Source organism: Protopterus annectens, chromosome 1.part0, assembly GCF_019279795.1.
Source record: "Protopterus annectens isolate FY-2018-M chromosome 1.part0, PAN1.0, whole genome shotgun sequence".
Lineage (NCBI taxonomy): Eukaryota > Metazoa > Chordata > Ceratodontiformes > Protopteridae > Protopterus > Protopterus annectens.
Window position 1 is genome coordinate 1,397,004,079 of NC_056725.1, and position 23,745 is coordinate 1,397,027,823.

A 23,745-nucleotide genomic window follows, 5' to 3' on the forward strand; every position below is an offset into this window, starting at 1 on the left:
CTGGATTCCCTATCAGAAGGGAGAGGGTTTTTAGATGAGGTCAAAGCTACTGCCTTAGGCCCCTGGGAGATAATCTCCGGATCTGCAAAAGGAGCCTTGTATAAGTGGTGATGAGTGTCCGGTACCCTGTAGAACCTGTCGGGCTTAGCAGGGGCTGGAGGTAAAGTATCAGGAGCAGTGCAAACATCATTAAATGCATCATCCACAACAGGAAGAACTGGAGGTATAGCTAAGGGCCTATGTTGTGGTAAGTGTAAAAAGGTCCTAAGCCTTTTTCTTGAATCTGAGAAATCTTGTCCCTGCCATTGGAATTGCTCTCGCATGGCATGTAAGGTTTCCCCAAAGGAAAATTCCTCTGGTGGAGAGGCAGAAGGAATAGATTCTTCAGCATCAGAATCTTCATAAGTAGAAAGAGGAGCCTCTGGATGGTCTGTAATGTCTGAGTCATCAGAAGAGTCATCTGAGGAGCCTGGCTCAGGGGGCTCTGCTCTAGGTCTCTTTTCTGGTGGTTGTGAGGCCCTGTCTGGGTGAGATTGGGATCCCCTTATTAGAGAGATGAGATCCTCTGCCAGAGTAAGCATTTGTGAACTGGAGCTGGGCCTGTGAGAGGGGGGCTTAACAGGCACTGATTTAGCAGTTTTGGCTGCTTTAGCCCTGGCAAAGGCCTTTATAGACATGGCTGCAGGAGGCCTAGCAGCACCACGTGCTGGGGTAGAGACATCCAAAGGGATGGTGTCCGATAACTCTAGAGAAACCACATTAGTAGGCAAAATTTCAGAGGCCGATTCAGCTAGGGTAGAAGGGGCCTCGGTAGTAGTCATGGATTCGGCTGTAGATTGAACCGTTTGCTCGGTTTCGGCCGAAACCGAGACACTCGCGGTTTGCTTTACCGTGGTTTCGGCCGAAACCGCGGACCGCGAGTGTCGGTCCTTTTCTTTGCGTTTCTTAACAATTTGGGTAGTCGGAGGATCCGACGGCATAATGTACGCAAAGTCTGAGCCGAAAAACTGTTCAGCAAACTCCGACCGACGCCTAAGCGTTCGTCGGTTGAAGGAAGCACAGGCTAAACAAGCTGCTACGTCATGGTCTGGGCCTAAAAAAGGTAAGCAGTAAGAGTGGAAATCTTTATGAGGTATTTGTTTCCCACAAGTTAAACAGTTATTTACTTTTTCTGACATCGGCTGAGGCAAGAAAGAGTCCCCAACGGGTACTTAGCTTGTAGAAGTCTTCGAAGTTGTATTCGGTAATATTAATCTCTGGATCTGACCGACCGGCACTTGCGAACAGCTTCTGCTTCGGGCGCCACGCGGCAAGAAAGACTGAGGAAAATGGCGTCGGCTGATGCCTTTATACCCGAAGACCAGCAGAGATGACGTCGGGTGAAGTGCGACACCAGCCGAGGCCAGACCCAGACTTTGGAATCCGGCCGACCGAAGGGCTGCCTGATGACAGGACAACCCATTTGTTAGGACTGCAGATGCATCCTTGAAGGACATCTTATTCCTCCTATCCCTCACTGCCCGGGGGTTAAAGGCTGCACACACTTGGCAGCTCGAAGACAAGTGGGCCACCCCCAGGCAGAGAACGCATTGAGTGTGGCCATCCACTGGGGACAGCTTATGACCACACTCAGTGCATTTAGAAAAAATGGCCTTAGGCCCCTCAGCCATTGCACGTTGAAATGCGCCCACACACAGAGAGAAGGGGGGGGGAACTAAAAAATTTACACTAAGTACCACAAAAAACACTGAAAAATACAGATACAGAAAACTAAGGGCCTACTACACTCACACACACCGAAAAAAACACTAACAACTTTGAAGAAAAAAGTTTTAAATAGGTTTAAATACTCTCACCAACGCCAAGAGCTCGTCACCTAAGCTGTCAGAAGCCACAGCAAATGAGATCTGAGGACTGCAGGGAGGTAGCGGGGTATTATGGGTAAGGGGAGGAGCTGAGAGCTCAATCTTTTAGCTTGGAAAGCTGCCGGCTCTGATTCAAGGTCGGATCCGATACCCACAGGTTGCTGATCAAATGAAGTTAACTACTTCAGATCAACCATTATATAGAACATTATATTCACAAGGCAGCAGAAAGTATTCTAAGAACTAAGCCAAAACAAAAACAAAGAAAGGAGATTTTGCCAGTAGAAAGACTGCAAGCAAGGGTACGGAAAATAGGTAAGAGGGGGCTAGAATTTACTTGAGAGAACTGGCAAAGATACCACGGTATTGGGAGCAAATATGTAGAAAGTGAAAGGTAACAGTGTGCGATGAGACCAAGGCAACTTTGAGACTGCAGGCTAAAGACTCCCATCTCTAACAGAGATTGATACAGCAAAGACAAGGAAAGAGAAGGGAATACAAAGTGAAAGACTGGTTTTGGTAGAGTTTTTAGTTGAATCTAGAACAGGAGCTACTGTTAAAAAAAGCAGCAGTTACTAGGGTGTATAAAGCATTGTAGGAGGTTAGAAAAGATTGGGTAGAGAGACTTGTAAAGTAATACAAAACTGAATGGCTCCCAGATATGCAATGAAGTCTAGAAGGTTTAGGAGTTTTGCTTGGAAGCACTTGCATGAGTATTTTTACACCCCAAGCAGATTTCAAAAAATGTTCCTCCAGTAGACGGCAAATGTTGTAGGTGTGATAGGGAAGAAAGAGGTAACTGGGAACATATGTTTTGAGTGTGTAATGAGTTGTCAGACTTGAAAAAAAATCCCTGTAGAGTACTCTGTCAGAAATGTTGGGTAAGCAAATGGTAACTAAGGAAAGGATTCTCTTGAGTTGGAACACAAGATCTGATTTGCCTAGACAATAATTTTAAGGTCTTGTAGAGTTTAACTCTGTTGGCTGCCAAAAATCTGTTGCAAGAAAATGGAAATCAAATTCTAGACCAACTCTATTTGAAACACTGAACAAAGAAATAAAAGAAATGGAAGGATCTTTAGAAAAAGGGAAGGAGCAAATCACATAGAAAAAATGGAAATTGTGGGAACAATACATGCAGAAAAAAATGCTTGAGAGGAGGGGTGAAGTTTAAGGGAAGCCAGGAATTGAGCAACTTATGTAATGTTGGGCTAATGATAGCTATAAAGAAAGAACATGCATGATGTATAATGTTTATGAAGAAGAAAACATTAATATTTTCTTTTCTTTTCAATTACTGTAAGTTTGCCTAATTCTTATGAGTCTTATGTGATAATTTAATAAAGGTGCTTAAAAAATGCATATCTGACTGAACAGTTTCCCCTTTCACTCCAGCTTCTTAAAAAATACTGGGTACTGGTCCAAAGAGTAGCACCTTGTCTATCGGGTCATAAATAAGCTGCTCCTTGAAATCCTATGACAGGATGCTTCCTTATACCAGACATGCCGCTTAATCACTGAACTAGTGCTAGCAATCAAAAATGCTACATTAACAGCATCTCAGCCACACTTAAAAAAACACCATTAGAACAGTTTGGATGTCCTCTTGAAGGTTTGTTTTTATGGTATCATTGTTGACCCGTTCCCCCTGGAAAAAAAAGTTGCTACTACAACTTCCTGAAGGGGTCACCCCAAAACCTAACCATATCAACTACTATATCAGAGTTGCTGCCTTACAAACTTTCTTCCCAGACTAGTCAAAGACACTGCTCTCCCAGTCACTGGGAAGTGTGCTGGTGCCTGGAACCCATCACAGACTATTTTGCAGCAACCAAAGACACCACAGCTGGATCTGCCATAAAACTGTTGAAAAATATTTTAAATGAGCTTGTACCTTATAAAACTGATCAAGTCTGCTAAGAATGGGGGTTTAAGAGTCGGGTTCCAGGGATGCAGCCAGAAAAGCATTCTCTGAAATGTCTAAGGCTGGAAAAAATGTTTAGGGTTGTCCAAGCCTAAACTCTCAACAGATCTTTTCTGGACATCCAGCACTTTTCTAGCTTTTCAGCTAAAGTTATCAATCATGAGAGAGAAGGTGTTTTCAAATGAAATGTCTTCTGGAGGAGAGTCAGGGGATAAGGGCCCCACTCTTCAAAGTTACAGCTCAGAAAGGAAAGCAACTGAGATCTACAGGTTAGGTATTCCTCATCGGATTCAGAGAAGCCAAACTCCTGGAGGAGTTTCCTCCTTTCTCTTTAGTGAATGTGGAAGGCCTGCCCAACATTGAGAGCTGGCCCAGCTTGTCTTGCAGGCTTTGTGTGACATAAAAGTGCTAGGCCACATCAAACCAGTCTTAGAAGGATAAGGGGCATAAGATGTTGGAGTCTTTATTTTTAGAGGGAGTGACCTCCTTGGAGTTTATGGGCACCAGACTTCCAATTCATGACCACAGGCTTCCTTGCACACCAGTACTTGCAGGGATGGGGTGGGGGGTGGAAGCCTTTGGCCTGGAAGGATATGCTGGCTTCCAAAGGCATGGCAGTATGACAGTCTCCCCCAATGGGCATTACTAGAAGCCTCAGTGGTAATAGATGCCACTGACAGCGGCTGCAAAACGACTTCACTAGGTCAGTCATCCCCTGGTCTAGGGAGACTAGAAGAGTGTGAGTATTAAAACATTCCTGACTCTTATTTTTCCTTCTTCTGTGGGCATGCTTCCAAATGTTTCTTTTTTTTTTTGCATGTGACAAGTGAAACTACGGCTTTAGGGCACTACACATGGTATTCAAAGAACTAACAGGAACCACTCTAAGTTAAGCCTGGAGAGCCACTTCCCTTCCCCAAATGGTATTAGTCTAGCATAAATGCCATGGGAAGCAACACTGTGCAAGGGCCCTAGACAATTAGTCACACGTGACATGGACGTTTCAGAGTAGAATCTAACTTGCTCACATGTACAAATTTTTTTTTCTTGGGCAGACACAACCCAAACACGAGTGATGTCTGATAATGCCTAGAAAATACACAATTTTAATAAAGAAAGATGACCACTGAACTGACAATGCAAAGACTTCAGCTGTGACACAAGCTTCAGACAGAAAGAACTAAAGAGCTCCAGCTGATGCCACTCTTAGGAGTATACTAACATTATACAGAAGAAGTTATGGACCTGACCAGGGGGAAAGGGTATATAGCTCTTAAAATCAGGGCATACATTAAGCCTTCTGTGGCAGATGCCCCTGTGGCTATGGCTACTACAACAGTGAGTTACACAAAGAATAACAAAGTTAATGTTGACTCACCTTAGATTAGGTAAAATTAATAAATGATTAAAAAACATGCCCTTTAGAAGCTGCTCTCCTGAGTTGCAGACAAATGCACTAAGCATTCTACTGCTGACTCCTGCATGACTTCTCAGTCAAGAAGAAGTCTGAATGATCATATTTTGCCACCCTGCCACCTATCACACAGGGTCCTTAACTGTTCGCCTTCACTGTTCCAAGTTCCAGGCCAACCTTGTGTGGAAGACCACAGATAAGTCTAACAATCTCCTTATTTAAACTAAAGGAAGATTGTGACATCAACTCATAGATGCTACATTTTCTGTAGGATGTTTTGTGCTCTGATGCAGTTTTTTTTCTTTACATCTTTTTCTCCCCCACTGCCTGGTAACCCATCAGCTCTCCTGTACTCGAGCTGGCCCATTTGCTTCTTATGAGCACAAGTCTGCTGCAGCAGTAGTTATACAAGCAACTGGTGGGGAGGACTTGAGGGTATAGTCCTATCTTTACCTTTTTGGTGCTGTGGGGAGGGGGTGATATGTGACGTGCATCACTACAGAAATCATTCCCCCTTCCCCGAATTCCTGCTGGCTTGGTGAACCAAACCCACACCCACCTTTCCTATAACAATGCCAGCTGACATATTGGCATTTAGATAACAGACACACAAGATTAACTTAACAGGACACAAAAACTAGTCAAGACCCTCTCTCCTATAACAACCAAGTATACTCAAAACAACTGTATTTTCTTCTGGCTGGCTTAATGTATGGGTTATTTGCTCTGACATCAGCACCATTTTTAGGAATTCTTTGAAACGTGGTGCACTTTAAAGCAAGGGCCATTAATGTTCAAAACAGATGCAGAAACACGTTGCTTTTAAAAGGGCAAATACTATTAAAAGTGTGCTCTGTTGGTTTATTCTAATACTAGATTAGATAGTATTAACTCTTGTGTACATAACAGGGGAATGTATTAGTCAGCATTGTAACTAGCACAATTTTTTTCAGAGGATGATTTCTGTTCATCCAACAACTGTCAGCACAATTTTATTGTGTACACAACAGAGTGTACTAGTTCAAGTTTTTGTGTATACAAGACTCTGAGCAGCCAAATGCTCCGGATTGTGCGGAACGCACTGCATTTGTGATCGATTAAGCCCACTGTTCCGCTGTTTGGCAATGAGCAGCCATTGATCCGCTTCGTCACCTTGGCATCGCAATATACAAGCCAGTGTCTGTCAAACAATGTTCTGTTAGGACGAAAGGTGAGTGCCTTGCTCTGTGATGTGTGTTGAGCACTTCAGGGTGAAATTACAAGCGGTGCAAGTTTTGAAACTGTTGTTTATCTACCTGGTGCTAGTGTTAAATTACATTGTTCAGAACTAAGAAGGATTGTGGCACAAAATCGTAAATTATGGTGTCATCTCTGAATAGTGTTTTCTAACTGCTAATCAGTTACCATTATTTCCGTGACTCTCCATGCACCTGTGTTTTACATCAGATAAGCAGTGACTTGGTGAACTTCAATCCGTGCATGGAAATTGGAAAGGACACCCATTCCCCACCATACTGATGAAAGGCTGATTTTGGCAAAGAGTTACAACTCCAAAATGAAGATGTATTTATTTAGTTAGTAAGTTGGTTACTTACTTATTTACTTGCTTGATTTTTTTTTATTTGTAGAGTAGTTTGACTGACCAGTAACCCTTTTCAACAGAGACCAAAAAGGATAGATAGAAAAGCATAGAAATAAAATGAAAAATAATTATATATCAAGATACAATTATACGTTTAAAATACATAACCAATGCAATCAACACTAATTTTCAACACAGACCAGAAAAGATTGCTATAACAGAATCAAAATAAGATGAACATAACTGTCTTTGAAGAATTCATACCTCTCTAGATACCTCCTTGCCCCTTACATTGTAAAAATGCACTACTAAGTATGCATTTTCTTTTTGTGTAGAAAATAATAGAGCCAAATATCCATACTCACTGCTGTCTTTAACTGTGCAGAACAATATAACTCAACATCCCCTCCTTTTCTGTCTATAGAGATTAGCTTATGCAAAGCTATCTGTACTAAATTTACTTTTTATTTATTTGTTAATGACTGACTGACTGACATTTGTTTACCAAAAAAGTCTGACTAGGTACCTGGTTTCAGTTGAGGCCTGGGGAGAAAAGCTCCAGCAAAGATGATGTTCAGACAATCACAGACATCAGTAAGATGTAAGATAAATAAGCAATGCAATGAATTTACAACAGTTACGACAGGAAACAAATTAAAGACAATGATTTCCTGGCAAAGATATACAAACAGAATAATGTGGTTGCTCCAGAAAAATAAAGAGAATGATTAAATGACAAGGACATTACAACATTGTAGCAGGACACATATTGGATATATTGAATATGACGGTGGAAATTGTGGAAAGAAGGGAAAGATAAATACAAGAAAATTAATTGATTATAGTATGTGGACAGAAGATATAGCACAATGTAATAGAGAAACAGAGAAAACTGGTAGAAGAGTGTAGACAAGCAAGTAATGGATTGTATTGAGCTGCTGGTGCTGTTTACATAGGTAGAGGTAAGTGACTGTTTTAGCTGCAATGGTTAAGGTTAATGTTAATGGTTGGGAAAGAATCCTTAAAAACTGGTATGCTAGCACAGATCCTGTTATTGTAGCAATTTTCTAAGGTTATAAGAGCAATATTTAAAGTGTCTCTCTTTGTGCTGCTTGTCCCCCTTGTACGTCTCTGAAAGTAATTATTATTTTTTTTGCAGAAACTGTATGCCAAGTCAGGTCCTGTTATTCTAGCAACTTTCTAAGTTTATAAGAGCAATATTTAAAGTGTCTCTGTGTTTGTGCTGTTTGTCCCCCTTGTACGTCTCTGAAAGTAATTGTTACTGTTTTGCAGAAACTGGATGCCAAGTCAGGTCCTGTTATTCTAGCAACTTTCTAAGTTTATAAGAACAATATTTAAAGTGTCTCTGTTTGCGCTGCTTTGTCCCAGAGTACGTTGGGCAGGGCTTTGTCCAAATGTGCTGTTTCATTTACTTATGGTCTGGTTATGGTATTGCAGATTATAAAAATAAAGGTTTTGGATCTGAGAAGTGTCTTATTGAATTTTAAAGATATTCTACCATGCTCCATGGCGATGGCATGTTTCACAAAGTGCGAAAATAGGGTGTTCCACGTTTTGACCATTTGTCACACTTTGTTAAGGTCTGTGTTCCACACTATAGAGAAATTAGGATGAACAGCAAAAATAATGCATTAATTATGCACCATAAATGATGCAAAATGTTATGGTGCACAGGCAGTCACTAGTTCCGAAGTCCAGAAGACTATTAAGGAGCCTAGCCAAAATTCCCAAATGACTTAAAGCACTGTCTGGTTAAATGACAGTTATGTAGTTACCATAACAATAGATCTGTGTTGTGTCCTCTGTCCAGATTTGTCAGATCTGATATCTGCACCTTTTTTAGATTCTCAGATCCAGGGCTCCTTCCCTACCCAAAATTCTCCTCTGTCCCTACAATACTTCAAACCGAGTTTGCCCACTTGCACCCTAAATATATACCTAAAATCCAACAACAGGAAACAGAAAAAAATGGGAATTATGACAGTACAAGACTGCATACCGGATAAAATTCTGGCCAGGTTCAATGTAGTTAGTTAAGAGCCACAAAGATGACAATTCAGATAAGCGGGGCAGAGGGAGGGAGGGAAGGTTAAGTCAGACAGAAAACAATACAGATCAAGCGGTATGGTAAGTACATAGCGTTTGTACCACATTTTCTCTCTTCCATCCAACTCAATGTAAGGAACAGATCATCCAGCTACCAGAACTCCAGAGCAGTCTCATGGAAGAATATCCTGAAGGATGGTGGAGCCAAAAGATGCACAGAATCTAGACTATAGGTTCATCTTGAAATAGGAGATGAGGTATGAAACACAGACCACGTAGCCACTGCACAAATATCATCTAAAGGTACTCTGGCAAAGAAAGCTGCAGATGTCGCTGCTCTAGTCCAATGGGGCTTTGGGTCCGTAAGAAAGGGAAAGTCCCTTCACTCTGTACAGAAAAAGTAACACAATCAGAAAGGCCGTCTGGCCACAGTGACTTTTGATATACTATTGCCCAGTCTGGTTCTTGAACAGGAAAAAAATATCTGATCACTTTTCCTGAAATCAAATCACTAATACGAAGCAAATAAAATCTCAGCTGTCAGTGAACATCCAGCAAATACAATGTGTACTCTCCTTTGCTGGAAAAATTTGGAAAAAAAAACTGACAAGTGAATGACATGGTTAAGAGCAGCTTCTGAGGACATTTTAGGAAGAAAATTAGTAAATATTTGAAGAGAAACCTTATCATTATGAAAGATCAGATAATCAGAGGTTTACAAGACAACTCCTTTAACTTAAAATTCTCCTAGTTGAAGTAATGGTAAGTGAGAAAAAAGTCTTCCATGACAGAAATTCCACTAAAGCTACTGATTCAAAAGAAAGTAAAGGCTTAAAGTTAACAGTTAATATCCAAAGGAGGATATGGGTCCCTCAGAGAGGGTCTTAGAAGGAATGTTTGTACTTTAGACAATTTCAAAGAAGCAATGGAGTTCAGCTTTCCCCTACATAGATATGGCTGCTGACTGGTTGTGGGACGACTCATGAGGCAGGAGAAGAGATGAGCTCGGTCTGCCTACTAAAATAGTGCAACTCCACAGGATGTGCACTGCCACTACAAAGCATCGGGAAAGACACTGCCAAACCCTCAAGAATTGTCAACATGGTGGATATGAGCGGGTTCTCTTATGTTTGTTGATGTACTAGACCACAGACATACTGTATTTGGATATAAATCACATTCTTGGGGATGGAATCCTGAAATGCTTGCAATGACTCAGAGGATTGGTCTCATCTCCAAGACATTGCTATAAAGTTTAGCTTCTGAAGTTTCCACATGCCTTGGGCAGTCTTCCTTTTGAAATTCTTCCCCCACCCTAGAAGGGAGGTGTCGTGGTCACAGAGTCGTTGGTGGTTGGGAAGACAACTGAAAAAGTACAGTTGTGTACACTTACCATAAATGTAGATGCTCGAGTGTATTCACTGTTGCAGTCATTACATTTGGGTTATCTACTTGCAGGTAGCCCTCAGTTGGCCTGATTATCAAAGTCTTGGGTCCTGCGTCAGTTGCTGTCTCATCTTCCATGTCAGGTAGTCAGGGGTATAAAGCATGCAGCCGACTCCATTCCATCAGTTTTTCTTGCCCCAGATGTCAAGTGCCCCCATAATGGGAAGCAATTACATACAAGGCTACACATCCAACAAAAAGCAAATACACCAGAAAGCTTAAATACAGTAAAGAAGAAGAAAGGTATACCCAATAGAAGTCAGGGGGCTGGAGGGAGGGTAACCAGGACTGCAACAGTGAATACTCGAACATCTACATTTATGGTAAGTGTACACAACTGTACTATGTTCTTCGTGTTTCACTGTTGGAGTCATTAAAATTGGGTAGATTCCCAAAGCTAAGGAAGGGAGGAGGCAGTCAGACAGCATTAGGACCAGCTATTAGGCCCTGCAAGACTGCAGTGGCAAAACCAGTTCTGGATTTAGGAAAAATTGGCAAGTGGTAATGCTTGGTGAAGGTATGTACAGAACTCCAGGAAGCAGCTTCTAGGATGTCCCTGGTAGGAACACCTCTGAGAAAGGCTGCAGAAGTAGATGGATCCCTGGAGGAATGGGGTCTTATCCCTTGTGGGTAGGTTTTCCATGGTGCTTACAGCAGAAATGAATGCAACGGCCTATCCACTTAGAAATGGTTTGCTTTGAAATGGCTTTCCCCTCTGCCCCTGTGGTAAATGAAACCAGCAGCTGTTCATATTTCCTGAGAGGTTTTAGTCCTGTCCAAGTAAAATCTAAGTTGTCTGTGCACGTCCAATGAGTGCAGTATTCGTTCTCCTTTGTTCTGTGGATTAGAAAAGAAGGTTGGCAAATGAATGGACTGATTAAGGGCCATACTGGATACCACCTTGGGCATAAAGGAGGGATTGGTCCTGAGGGACACCCTGTCCGCATGAAAGATGATGAAAGGCTCCACTGCCATGAGGGCCTGTAATTCAGACATGCTTCTTGCTGATGTGATGGCTAAAAGGAAGGCTGTTTTCCAAGAAAGGAATTTCAACTCTGCAGTTGCAGCTGGCTCAAAGGGAGGTAGAGTGAGCTATTCCAATACAAAGTTAAGGTCCCAGGCTGGAGTAGGGGCTCTCCTGGGTGGTCTTAAGTTTTTGGCCCCTCTGAGGAATTGCTTCAGCAGTGGATGAGAGAAGAGGGGTGGCTCCGTATTATAATGTGCTGAAATGGCCAAGGCATGAATTTTAATGGAAGAGAAGGAAAGGCTCTTGTGAAGCATCTCAGTTACTTATTGAAGAATATGCAGTAAATTGGGCACTGTTGTGTCCATCCTCTGAGTTTGGCTCCAGGAACAGAATCTTTTCCACTTTTCAGCATAGGATTTTCTAGTACTAGGCTTCCTTGCCTCCAGAATGACATCCATCACTTGCTTACTGAGGGATGGTAATAGAGAGCTCAGGTAATTAGCCAGGCTGCAAGATTCAGGGTTTGAAGCTGGGGGTGCAGAATATGGCCCTTCTGCTGGGAAACCAGTGAAGGGGTCTTAGGCAGGTGCCACGGTTCCAGCAGTGACACAGTGCGCAAGAGGGGGTACCAGTGTTGGTGTGGCCAGTCTGGTGCAATGAGTATTGTCCTTGGTTTGCCTGTTTGATCTTTAGTAGAACTCTGGATAGGAGAGGCAGAGGGGGAAAGGCATAAAATGATAGGTTTTTCCAGGTGAAGGACAGAGCATCCACTTTCCAAGCTTGTCTGTGGGGAATCCTTGTGCAGAATTTGTCCAACTGGTAATTCTGAGGGGAGGCAAACAGATATATCTCTGGGTTCCCCCATTTGTTTCTCAACATGTTGAATATCTTTGGTTCCAGTTTCCGCTCGTGTGGGTCCATGAGATTTCTAATTAGGTCGTCTGCCAGTGTATTTAGCTTTCCTGGCAAGAACTGAGCTTGTAGGTGCAGTTGGTAGCTCAAGGCTGTGTTCCACAGAGCCATGGCTAGTCTGCAGAGAGGGTATGAGTGGGTACCCCTCTGCTTGTTTATGTACCACATAATAGTGGTGTTGTCCATCTTTACCAATAATTGTCCTGGAAGAATGTGGTCATTGAAGGCTGTCAGAGAATTCTGTACAGCTAACATTTCTTTTTGACTGACATGCAGGTGCATTTGACTCGGGTTCCATTTGCCCTGAATGCACTGCCCTGCCAAGTGAGCCCCCCCATGCATACTCTGACGTGTCTGTTGCTAGGCTTTGGGCGGCAAGGGGTAGAGTGAATGGCAGTCCCTTACTGTGGTGGCAGGCCTCTGCCCACCAAAGGAACTCTGTCTTTATACAAGGAATTATAGGAATCATAGATTCTAGGTCCAGAGAATGTTGACACCATAGGCTTTTTAGATACCATTGTAGCTTCCGCATATGCAGTCTTGCATATGGAATTAGTAGAATGCAAGAGGCCATGAACCCCAGGGCTTGCAGTATTTTCCTTGCAGATAGATGGGTCTTTGTGGCCAGTAGTTTGAAGTAGGCTGTCAAATAAACTTGTTTCTCTGGCGTGAGGTAGGCCATCTGGGAAGTTGTATTCAAGCTTGCTCCCAGGAATACAATTTATTGGCAGGATACTAGCTGTGATTTATTTTTGTTTATGGTGTACCCCAGTGAAGTTAGTAGTTTCTTTACAAATGCCAGATGATTTAATAGTATGTCCTGGCTTTCTGCCTGAATTCGACAATCGTCCAGGTATGGGTATATTTGAATATTTCCTTGCCTGTAGAATGCAATGACTGGAGCTAGGCACTTTGTGAATACCATGGGTGCAGTAGATAAGCCAAAGGGCAGTGCAGAGAACTGAAAGTGCATGTAGCCTGCTCTGAAGCATACGTATTTTCTGCAAGATTCCCTTATTAGGATGTGCAGGTAAGCTTCCTTTAAATCCAATGTTGCCAAACAGGCATTTTTGCCTAACATGGAAAGCAGCTGATGAAGAGTTAGCATTTTGAATTTTGGGATTACCAAAAAGGTGTTTAGGATAGACACGTCCAGGATAGGACGCCAGGAATTGTCTTTTCTTGGTACCAGGAAACGTCTCGAGTAAAAACCTTGCCCCCAATTCTTCTTCTGGGACAGGTTGAATAGCCCTGTACTTAGGAGAGACAGAACTTGCTTTTGAGCCTCTGCCCACTGATTTGGGGGTAGGTCTGGCCAACCGCTTGGTGTTAGTAAGGAGTGGAAGTGAAATCTGTATTCTTGGGTAACTATATTTAAAACCCATTTGTCCTGGATAATGAGTTCCCAGTTTTTTTTGCATGCAGGGCGATCCTTCCCCCTAAAGGAGCAGTCAGTTGAGCAGGGCTTGGAAGGTTTAAGGTTAATGTCATTGTGACAGTTTACAATGGGGAGGGGGGTCTTACTACTTCCAGCTTTGGAAGTGGGAGCCCCCCACTGCTTAGACCTGCGAGTAACTTGAGACTGAAGCCTGGGTGGTCCGCTGGTCCTGGGTTTGGACTGAGAAGGCCTGGAAGAGACAGGAAAGGACCAGTTCTCAGCAGGCCAGTGCCTACTAAATCTGGGAGGCTGTACTTGCAGGCAATCTTTAACAGTTTGCATAGATTTAGCTTTTTCCTCCATCTTTTTAAGTACTTCTGCTTTGTTGCCAAACAGGCGGTCTTGGTTTAAGGGAGCATCCAGTAATTTAGGTTTAACATGATCTGGCAAGGTTTGCTCCTTAAGCCAAGCATGCCTTCTATGTCCAGACCCTGTGGCAGCAGACCTGCAAGATGCCTCCAATGGATCAAAACCACATTGCAAAGTATGTTTACCAGCTTGTTCAGCAGAATGCATTAAATCCTGTAATTCTTTATTTTCAACACAGTCAGGAATCAACATCATTTTCTGTTTAAGCAATCCAATAATATGCTGCTAATACTTTAACATATGAAACTGGCAGTTTAAAGCCCTAATGGTCAAAGTAGCAGAAGTGTATACCTTCTTACCCCATCTGTCCAGGGCCCTGGAATCTCTATCAGAGGGGGTAGGGTTTTTGGCAGTAGTATCCTTAATGCCTTTGGGTCCCTGTGAAATGGTCTCTGGATCCGCAGTAGGATTCTTAAAGAGGAACTTGTGAGAGTCAAGTACTCTGTAATACCTGCCAGGTTTCCTGGGAGCAGGAGATAAAGTGTCTGGGACCAGGCTAGATTCTAAGAAGGCATAATCTACAATGTCCAGTACAGGAGGGATAGCTAAAGGCCTGTGTTGAGGGAGGAGTAAGAATTCCCTAAGCCTCTTTTTGGAGTCAGAGTAGTCCTGGCTTTCCCAGCAGAAATGCTCCCTAAGAGTATGCAAAGTTTCACCACAAGAGAAATCTTCTGGAGGGGAAGCAGAGGGAACAGAGTCCTCTGCATCAGAATCCTCATAGGTGGATCAGGGCAAATCCTGGTCATCAGAAGAAACAGAAAAACAGAAAATTCAGAATCCTCATCAGAAGAATCAGAAGGAAAATCAGTTCTAGGTCTCGGAGGGAGAAGGGTGGCTTCCCCTGATTAGAGTAATAAGGTCTTCAGCCATTCTTATCATTTGTTTTTTAGGCATTCGGGCCTGTCCATGAAGTCTGGGCGTCGATTTTCTAGGCATGGATCGAGTTTTAAGCCTTGAAGAAGAAGATAGCATTTGGTTTAATATGCAAGTCAGTAGGCCTGAATGCACCCTCAGAAGCCGGTGCCTGCACAGCGTCTCCAGACCCATCCAAGGTATAGACATCTGCAGGTTCCATAGTCGAAGAAGCATCTCGCGGCATACCAGACACCAAATGGGTCTCAGTAGAGGCCTGCGTATCTGAAGTAGCACGTATCAGGGGCTGTGAAAGTGCCTCACGAAGTACCTGCGAACTGGCGACTAGCTTAACGGTAGAGTCGTCAGCAGCTTTGGACCTATGCGGTCTGTCTCTGTCTTTGCATTTTTTTCCGAATGTCGGTAGTTGGGTGGCTTAGCAAAGCCATTTCTGGATAACTGAACCGAGTACCAAAACAGTTAGATGCGAAAATGAACAGACGGTGAATAGTTCAAGGATTGAATAAGGTACAAAACCGACAGCGAGGGACGTCGTGGTCCGGGCCTAAGCAAGGAATGCAGTATGAATGAAAATCTTTATGAGGTATTTGCTTTCCACAAGTAATACAATTGTTAACTTTTACTGACATTGGTTTAGAGCAAGAAAAAGGATCCCCAATGGGCTACTTAGCTTTGTTCAAGACTTCGGGCCTGAAACTCAAAAACGAAACTTTCAGGAGTCGGCCGACCAGCACTTGCGAACTGCTTCTGCTTCGGGCACTGCACGGCAAGAAAGACTGATGTAATGGTATCGGCTGCATGCTTTATACCTCTGACTACCTGACGTCATGGAAGATGAGACAGCAACCGACACAAGACCCAAGACTTTGATAATCAGGCCGACTGAGGGCTACCTGCAAACAGATAACCCAAATGTAATGACTGCAACAGTGAAACACGAAGAACAGTCATTAACCAGGAAGTCACCCACCAGTGAATATGATGGCTACAAATCAGTGTCAGACAAATTAGAAATTGCACAGGTTGATACAGCACGGGCCACTAGACAGTCTCCACTGTAGCATTCTCATGTAAACAAAAACAAAGAAGCCATCAAATCCAGCGACCGAAGGATAGTTTGCTGGGGGCTTCAAGAGAGAAAGGACTTCAGAAGCCTGACAAAATAGGGACAGCATTCTTAAATATGGAAGTTTAGTAATTTAGAAACTGTGTCCAGGTGGCACCCTATGAAATCTATCATCTGGACCAGTGTCAGCTGGCTTTTCTTTAGAATGACAGTTATCTCCAGTTGGTGACAAAGTTGAAGCAATTTTTCTCTGGTCCGAACAAGCAGAGCCATTGGTGACGTAATCATAAATTCTTTCCATCCTTTCCAACCCAACTGTCCAAGTTACACCTGAAATGGGAGGGGGAGGAGCTATACTTCTCATGGATGGGTGAAAAACCTTAGTGCAAAGCATTTGGTTGAAAAGTATACACACAAAACAGTTGAGAGAGACAATGACTCTCTCAAAGTAATCTGAAGGGCTACCTAATGTCTTTGCTGAAGGGAATATGCAGGTAAGCATCTTTCACATCAAAGGTTACTAAAGGACATTGTTAAAGAACTAGAGAAACAGCCTCCAGAGTTATTTTGAATCTTTTGATCAAAAGGAACTTGCTCAACAGGAAAAGGTTGAGAATAGGTCTCCAAACACCATCCTTTGTGACCAAGAAGTTGAGTTGCAAAACTTGCTCAGTGCCAGAGGAGGGGCCTTACCTTTCTATTATCCCTCTCATAAAAAGCTGTACCAAAAATGATCGCATGGCTGTGAGGAAGTGGTGGCATGCATAGGAAAACATAACCTACAAATACATTATACCTTATATAAAAGTCAGGCTAAACAATAACGTTTGGGGGAAAAATAGGTTCACTGTCCATGACAGAAAGGGAAGGGGCTTCTGACTCAGCAATAAAAGGTTCTTTCATGACAAGGAAGGAATCTAACTTCTCAACCTGGTCTGGTCGCCTGCCTCAAACCTTTCTGCCTCTGCAGAGATCCTGTAAGGGAGGGGGATAAAGAAAATCTTTGTCTTAGTGGCAAATCAACAACTGGACCTTCAAATCTACAGAGAAGGCCTGAGTTCTGAGCTAAGTACGCCTTCCAATACAGTTGCCTGTGGCCACACCATGGCACAAGTATTCAAAGAGTTGGGCACACACTACTGTGCACCTACTCACTTTTAAAGCAGTTTGGGTTGGTCTGGTTAGCCTATCTTTCAAGGTTTCCTCTTGCTCAGCCTTGGTCATAGGTTTTATTTGCTTGGTGGCCCTCTTGGCATTGTATCATACAGGAATCAATCAGAAGACGTTAGAAAAGATAGGGGTAAGAGACTGGAGAGGCAACTCACAAGGAAACAAGGACATATGCACGGGCTCCCAAATATGCAACAAAGTCTTGAAGATGTACAATTTTTTGCCTGGAAGAGTTTGCATAGGTATTTTTATACCCCAAGCAGACTCCAAAGAATTTTTCCTTATGTAGATGGTAAATGTTGAAGGTGCGATGGGGAAAATTGGCAACTGGGAAAGTATGTTTTTGAAGTGTAATGAGCTGGCAGACTTTAGACAATCTCCTACAAAGTACTCTTGCCAGAAATATTGGGTAAGCAAATGGATGTAACTAAGGAAACTATTTTTTGAGCTGGGATACAGTATCTGAACTGCCTAGACACAGTAAGGTCTTATTAGGTTTAATACTGGTGCCTGCCAAAAAAGCAATTACAAGAAACTGGAAATCAAAGGCTGAACCAACTGTATTTGAAGTAGTCAACATTGTAACATAAATAAAAGAACCGAAATTTGGATCTTTAGAAAAGAGTAGGAGCAAATTACATAAAAAATGGAAACTGTGGGAACAATACATGCAGAAAATGTTTAGGAGGAGGAGGAGTAGGGTTTAAGGGAAGGCAGGAATAGATCAAGTTATGCAATGTTGGATTGATGATAATTGTACAAAAGACTGTGATGCATAATGTTTGCAACTGTAAACATGGTTTGTTGTCTTAAGTAATTAAATAAAGGTGTTAAATGTATTTATTGTGAGGCTGTTAATGGTGAGCAAGTTAGGCTTGTAAATTAAAAGAGTAACAGATAACCTCATGCTGATACAGGTAACCCATTTGCTTTGATTACAGTTAAATAGTGGTGATTCCTGTTATAGGCCAGGGAGAAAGTGATAAATTCTGTTAGCAGCAGCTTACTTTGTGAGTGTAGTGTTAGTACTTGTAAGCAATACTCTTACCTCTGGGATAAAGTATGTCAATAAAAGCTTGGCCTCAACTCACTAACTGTAACTATGAACTCGTATGCATACCAAACCTGTTGGACTAGTCTGGCCACCTGCTCGGTATGTAACAAAATATTAAGTATTTTTGTATGTAGCAAAATATTAGGTATTTTTGCTTCCAGTGAATGAAACTGCATTCACTGGAAGCAGTCCTCACCTTAGAAGACATAGACATTTGTGCAGTCACAGAGACCTGGCTCAAAGCTTTGGAGACCACCCTAGCCAGAGACCTGGCTCAAGGCTTTGGAGACCATCCTAGCCACATCAGGGTGCACCTCTTTCCACACATTCAGACCACAAACTGAAGGCGTGAAAACTAAAGGAGGCGGTGTATCAATATTTATTAAAGATAAATATACCTCCAGATCGGTCAGACATCATGAGTCCCTGGAGATGCTTCAGATGCAATTAACTGTCAGCAGGATACCTATTCAAGTCACTGCCAGCTACAGGACCCTCTCCATGAATGAGGACACCCACTCTGCCTATTTGGATCTACACGAGTCTATCAAGATATATCCAAACACCATGGTTTTGAGTCACTAACTATCCGTCCACTGACTGGGGAAATCACTCGCGTGCAAACTCACTTGCCCAAAGGTTCCTTGATTTCATTAACTCCAATGCCCTGGACCAGCTAGTAGACACCCCCACAAGGGGTGCTCCCATCCTGGATCTGTTGCTTACCAATATGGCGGACCACTGTAGCACCCCAACTGTGAGGGTTTCCTTGCTGAGATCTGACCACAAATCAGACTCATTCGAAGATCACACGTGACTCCCAGCACTAACTGAACTAAAAAACTTCTCCAAAGCAGATTGCAACCTCTTACAAGATGGTATAAATAGCTATACTGCACCTTCCCCCACAGAAGGAAATGGCAACTATGCAGAGTTCTACACAAATGCTTTATACAAACACATGAACAACTGCATTGACTCGTCCATACCTGGTAGGACCAAAACAAGCTACTCAAGGAAGAGCAAACCTGTCTGGTGGACAACTGCCATTAACAGGCTTTACAATAAGAGGAAGAAATTGCTGTCTAAGAGCAAGAGGGAGCGAGCCCTAAACTGAAAACACTCCCTCCTCAGCTTAAACAAGTAAATAAGACTTCTTGTGAAGTCCTCCAAAGCTAATTACAAATCCAAATTAGCTTCCTCAACTAAGGACAACCATAAGGCATTCTTTAGTTACATCCGTAACCTAAAAGGAAAGGTCCAGATTTGTGCCGAACTGGTAGTTAATGATACCATATATACAGAGCCCGTGGGCATTGCTAACCTGTTAGCAGACAGGTTCTGTGAAAACTTCACACCCCTGTCCCCGCCACACTTTCCCCAAGACATTCCTACCTCCTGTCTTCTAACTTCTATCTCTAAAGAGCAGTTCATGAACGCCCTCTCTAAGCTCAAAAACACAGCATCCATGGAACCCGATAACATGCCAGGCTGTGTCCTACATGGGCTCAAACAAGAATTAACAATGGCCCTGGGTACTCTTTTCAATCACAGTCTAAGTACTAGCTTCGGCCCAGCTGAATGGAAAAAGGCCAGTGTTATGCCCTTGCACAAAGGTTGCGCTTCCAATAACCCTGGGAACTACAGATCTATTAGCTTGACTAGCCTTATCTGCAAGGCCTTTGAGAGAATCATCATGGATCTTATCAACAAAAATACTGGTGATCTCCCGACACTTGACCCTACTCAATTTGGATTTCTCAAAGGGAAATCATGCCTGTTAAACCTGGTGAACTTCTTCGAGACAGTCACCAAGGTCCTTGATTAGGGGAAATCTGTGCATACAGCCTACCTAGACTTAGCCAAGGCTTTTGACACTACACCCCACTCAGGCATTACTGACAAACTCACCCAGCTAGGTCTCAACCCGTATATCACTAGATGGGTCGCTAACTGGATGACTGATGGAACCCATATAGTCAAAATAGGGGAATCCATCTGCAACAACAGACCTATAACCAGTGGTGTTCCACAGGGATTAGTCCTGGGACCTCTACTGTTTGGAAGCCATTTCTCTGAAGTGCAAGCTAAAACTAAAGGTCTGTAGCTAGCAAAGTTTGTTGATGACTGCAAACTGGAAGTGGTCAAAGAATTTCCAAACGATGTCAACATCCTACAAGAGGGTCTTAAACAAATGACTGGTGCCAAAGTCATACCCTTAAACTCAATGCAAAAAAATGTATCATCATCCCATTCGGTAAGAGTGATATTCCGGATAACTACCACATCGATTACAACACCCTAAGTACACACTCAGTGGTGGGAGACCTAGGAACTCAGGTTGACAGCAACCTTATCTTTTATAACCTCCACAATGGTAAGAAGGGCATTCTACATTGCTTATCTCATAAGTATGGGCATTGCCTCCAAAAAAAAAATTGATAACATCCCTCTACTCTTCCCTCATCAAGCCAATAATAGAGTACAATGCCACTTTTGGTATGTACCTTTCCAAGCACTTGCAGAAACTGGAGATATGACAAAGGTTCCTCACAAGGAAAATTCAAGGTCTCCACTATCTGTCCTATGAGGATCATCTGAAATCACTGTTACTTTATTCTGTTTCATACAGACTACTCACAGGCACTCTCTGCCTTGCATATAAGGCAATATTTGACCCTGCTTTACTGGAAATGCTGCATATCTGTAAGTCAAATGGTACACAGGTTACTCACTCTAATGGCCTTAACCTGGTATGTGACATTAACAGAACCTGCTAGAGGGACAAATTTGTCTCCCAGAGGTTACCACACATTTGGAACAGACTCCTGCTTCATGTCAAGCAGAGCACCTCACTGGCCCTCTTCAAACACAATCTCGACGACTGGATGGGTAACCGTAAATTCACCCCAGGGGTTCCATCTATGTCCCTCTTGGCCAAGGGTGACAGGTGCTGATCGTGGAAATAAGGGTAAATCTTGGCCAGGCTTGTAATGGCCCTAAGGTCATTAGCCTAGTAACCTTCTACAATCCTATGATCCTATTTGATTAAGGGAGAACCATGTAAGACTGACATTTTTGGAAAGTTAAAATAGTCTTTGTGATGTGCCAAATATCATAAGTGCATTTGTTTCTGTTGCTGTTAATTATTAATTTTTGTAGCCTGTGTCAGACAAAGACCTTGTGGTACTTTAATCAGTGTGGTGTTTACTGTGAAAAAATCATTAGACATTTGCTGACAAACAAGGAGAATAAGGATGGGCCCGATACAGAACCCAAGGAAATGTTTGCTTTTAAACTGTCACAATAAGAGAATGCATGACATCATCCCCCATTCTGGAATTATAGTTAAACTCACTAAACTAGGTATTAACCCCTTCATCACAAGATGGGTTACCAATTGGCTCACTGACAGAACCCACACTGTAATAGTTGCAGACTCCAAATTCGACTTCAAACCAGTGACAAGTGGAGCACCACAGGGTTCAGTCCTGGGACCTCTCCTGTTTGACATCTACTTCTCTGAAGTACAGACTAACACAGAAGGTCTTTGGCGAATGAAGTTCGCAGATGACTGCAAACATGGAGCCATATTTGAGTCCCCAAACGATGTGGACATCCTACAGAAGAGCCTCACTGAGACAGATGCCTGGTGTCAGAGCCATGGTCTCAAGCTGAATGCCAAAAAGTACATTGTCATCCCCTTTGGTAAAAACAACCACATAGGTGGCAGTCTACTTAACGCCGAATGTGTGATAAGAGACCAGGGGACCCAGGTGGACAGTAGTCTCCCCTTTGATACTCACATCGCCACAGTAGTCAGGAAATCCTTCTATGAGGCACACCTCATCACAAAAGGGTTCTCATCTAGGAAAAAAAGAGGTCATTTTTCCCCTCTACTCGACACTCATTAGACCCATTATAGAGTACAATGCCCCTTTTGGAATGTACCTCACAAAACAACTGCAGCAGCTGGAAAGGCAACAGAAGTACCTCACAAAGTGGATTACTGGCCTCAAACAGATGACCTACACTGACCGTCTCAAAAAACTCCAGTTTTACTCCGTAGCATATCGTCTACTCCGAGGTGATCTCTGCCTAACATATAAAGCTATGTCAAACCCAGAGCTGTTGGACATGCTACACCTAAAGAAATCCCAATCCCTCCGAGCTACATGCTCTAGGGACCTAAACCTTGTCACCACAATAAACAGGACATGCTGGAGGGATAGGTTCCTGTCCCAGAGACTTCCCATACTCTGGAACAAGCTACCCATCTATGTCAAGCAAAGTTCATTAGCACTCTTCAAGAAAAATCTTGATAAGTGGATAGGAAATAGGAAATACACCCCGGGGATCACTTCTGTGGCTCTGCTCGACAGGGGCACAGGAAGATAACTTTCTTGGGTAGCGTACGCCAGGGAACCTTGTTGGCTAGACTTACTTAGGCCCTTGGGCTGATAGCCTAGTACCTACCTATGAACCTATGAGCAGATGACCATAAAAGTTCTTTTCCAACAGCAAAAACCAACCAAGTAGAATAAAAAGTTCCGTACTAAACAGACAAAAAAAGTCTTTAATTCACAGTTCCAACAATAGAATGAGCGCTTTCGTCTGCACACAGCAGACTTCTTCAGAATAGGACTGTATTAGAAAGTGACTCATAAAAGTTCTTTCTCAGATGAAAGATCAGTGCCTGTAATGACACTTGCATTTGTGCTACATACTGTTCTGAGAACCAAAAGTGCTTGCCAACATGTCCTGTTTATTGACCTAACACAGGAAATGGTTACAAACCTTTCAAGTATTTTAGCTACTAGTAACTAGTGGCTATGAGTCTGAAGTGTGTAGGCCCACTGGTTGACGGGATTCTGGGGAGTGGGATTATACAGTCATGTCTCCAGCTGTACAAGATTTTAACTCATGTTCACTCTGTATATATATTTTTAAGGTGCTTCCTTTCAATACATGGGCTAGACGCATTTAGGAATTTGTGGCCCTGAACATTTGGAATGGTCAAGTTTTGCAGTAGTTTTTGGACCTCCCATCTTGCAAATGTTCTGAAATAAAAGTTGGGCAACCCTAGCTGTGGTGTGTGCGTGTGTGTGTGTGTGTGTGTGTGTGTATACGAGGGTGAGGGGGTTACAGTAAAGCTGGAAGGCATCACGGTTACCAAGTGACTTGGCAGTCATTATCACTTTGATGCTATTTACTAGTGCTCTATCCATTACTTCATTGGTTCAGATGTTTGAAATCATATTACTGGTTAGCTACTTTAGGGTATTCCAAAATAACCTAGGTTTTCCAAACTGTGTCATCTGCAGTCTTTTAATAGACATGGATTTGGACACATTTGTAGCTGTTCCACACACTGTTCTAACAATATGGAAAGCGTGGAGCTTAGCACTATTTACACAGTCTGAATTCCAAGGTCTTCAGGCCTCGGGTCATTGATCTCATTTGTGTTCTGATATGACTACTTAGCCAGAGGTAATGGGTACCCTTTTTATTTAAGTGAAATAGTGTGCCCTGAAGGGGAATACTGATGCTGTGGAAAGTGGACAGGATTATGACTGAGTTAGCATCTACAAACCTAGA

At 42.8% G+C, this 23,745-nt stretch overlaps 1 protein-coding gene across 1 annotated transcript in view; it reads right to left on the reverse strand.

Annotated features, from left to right (window-relative positions):
- The window catches only part of MAP3K7 (mitogen-activated protein kinase kinase kinase 7), a gene marked incomplete in the record, with an annotated part of 2,238,689 nt that overhangs the window by 596,556 nt on the left and 1,618,388 nt on the right, over positions 1-23,745 (reverse strand).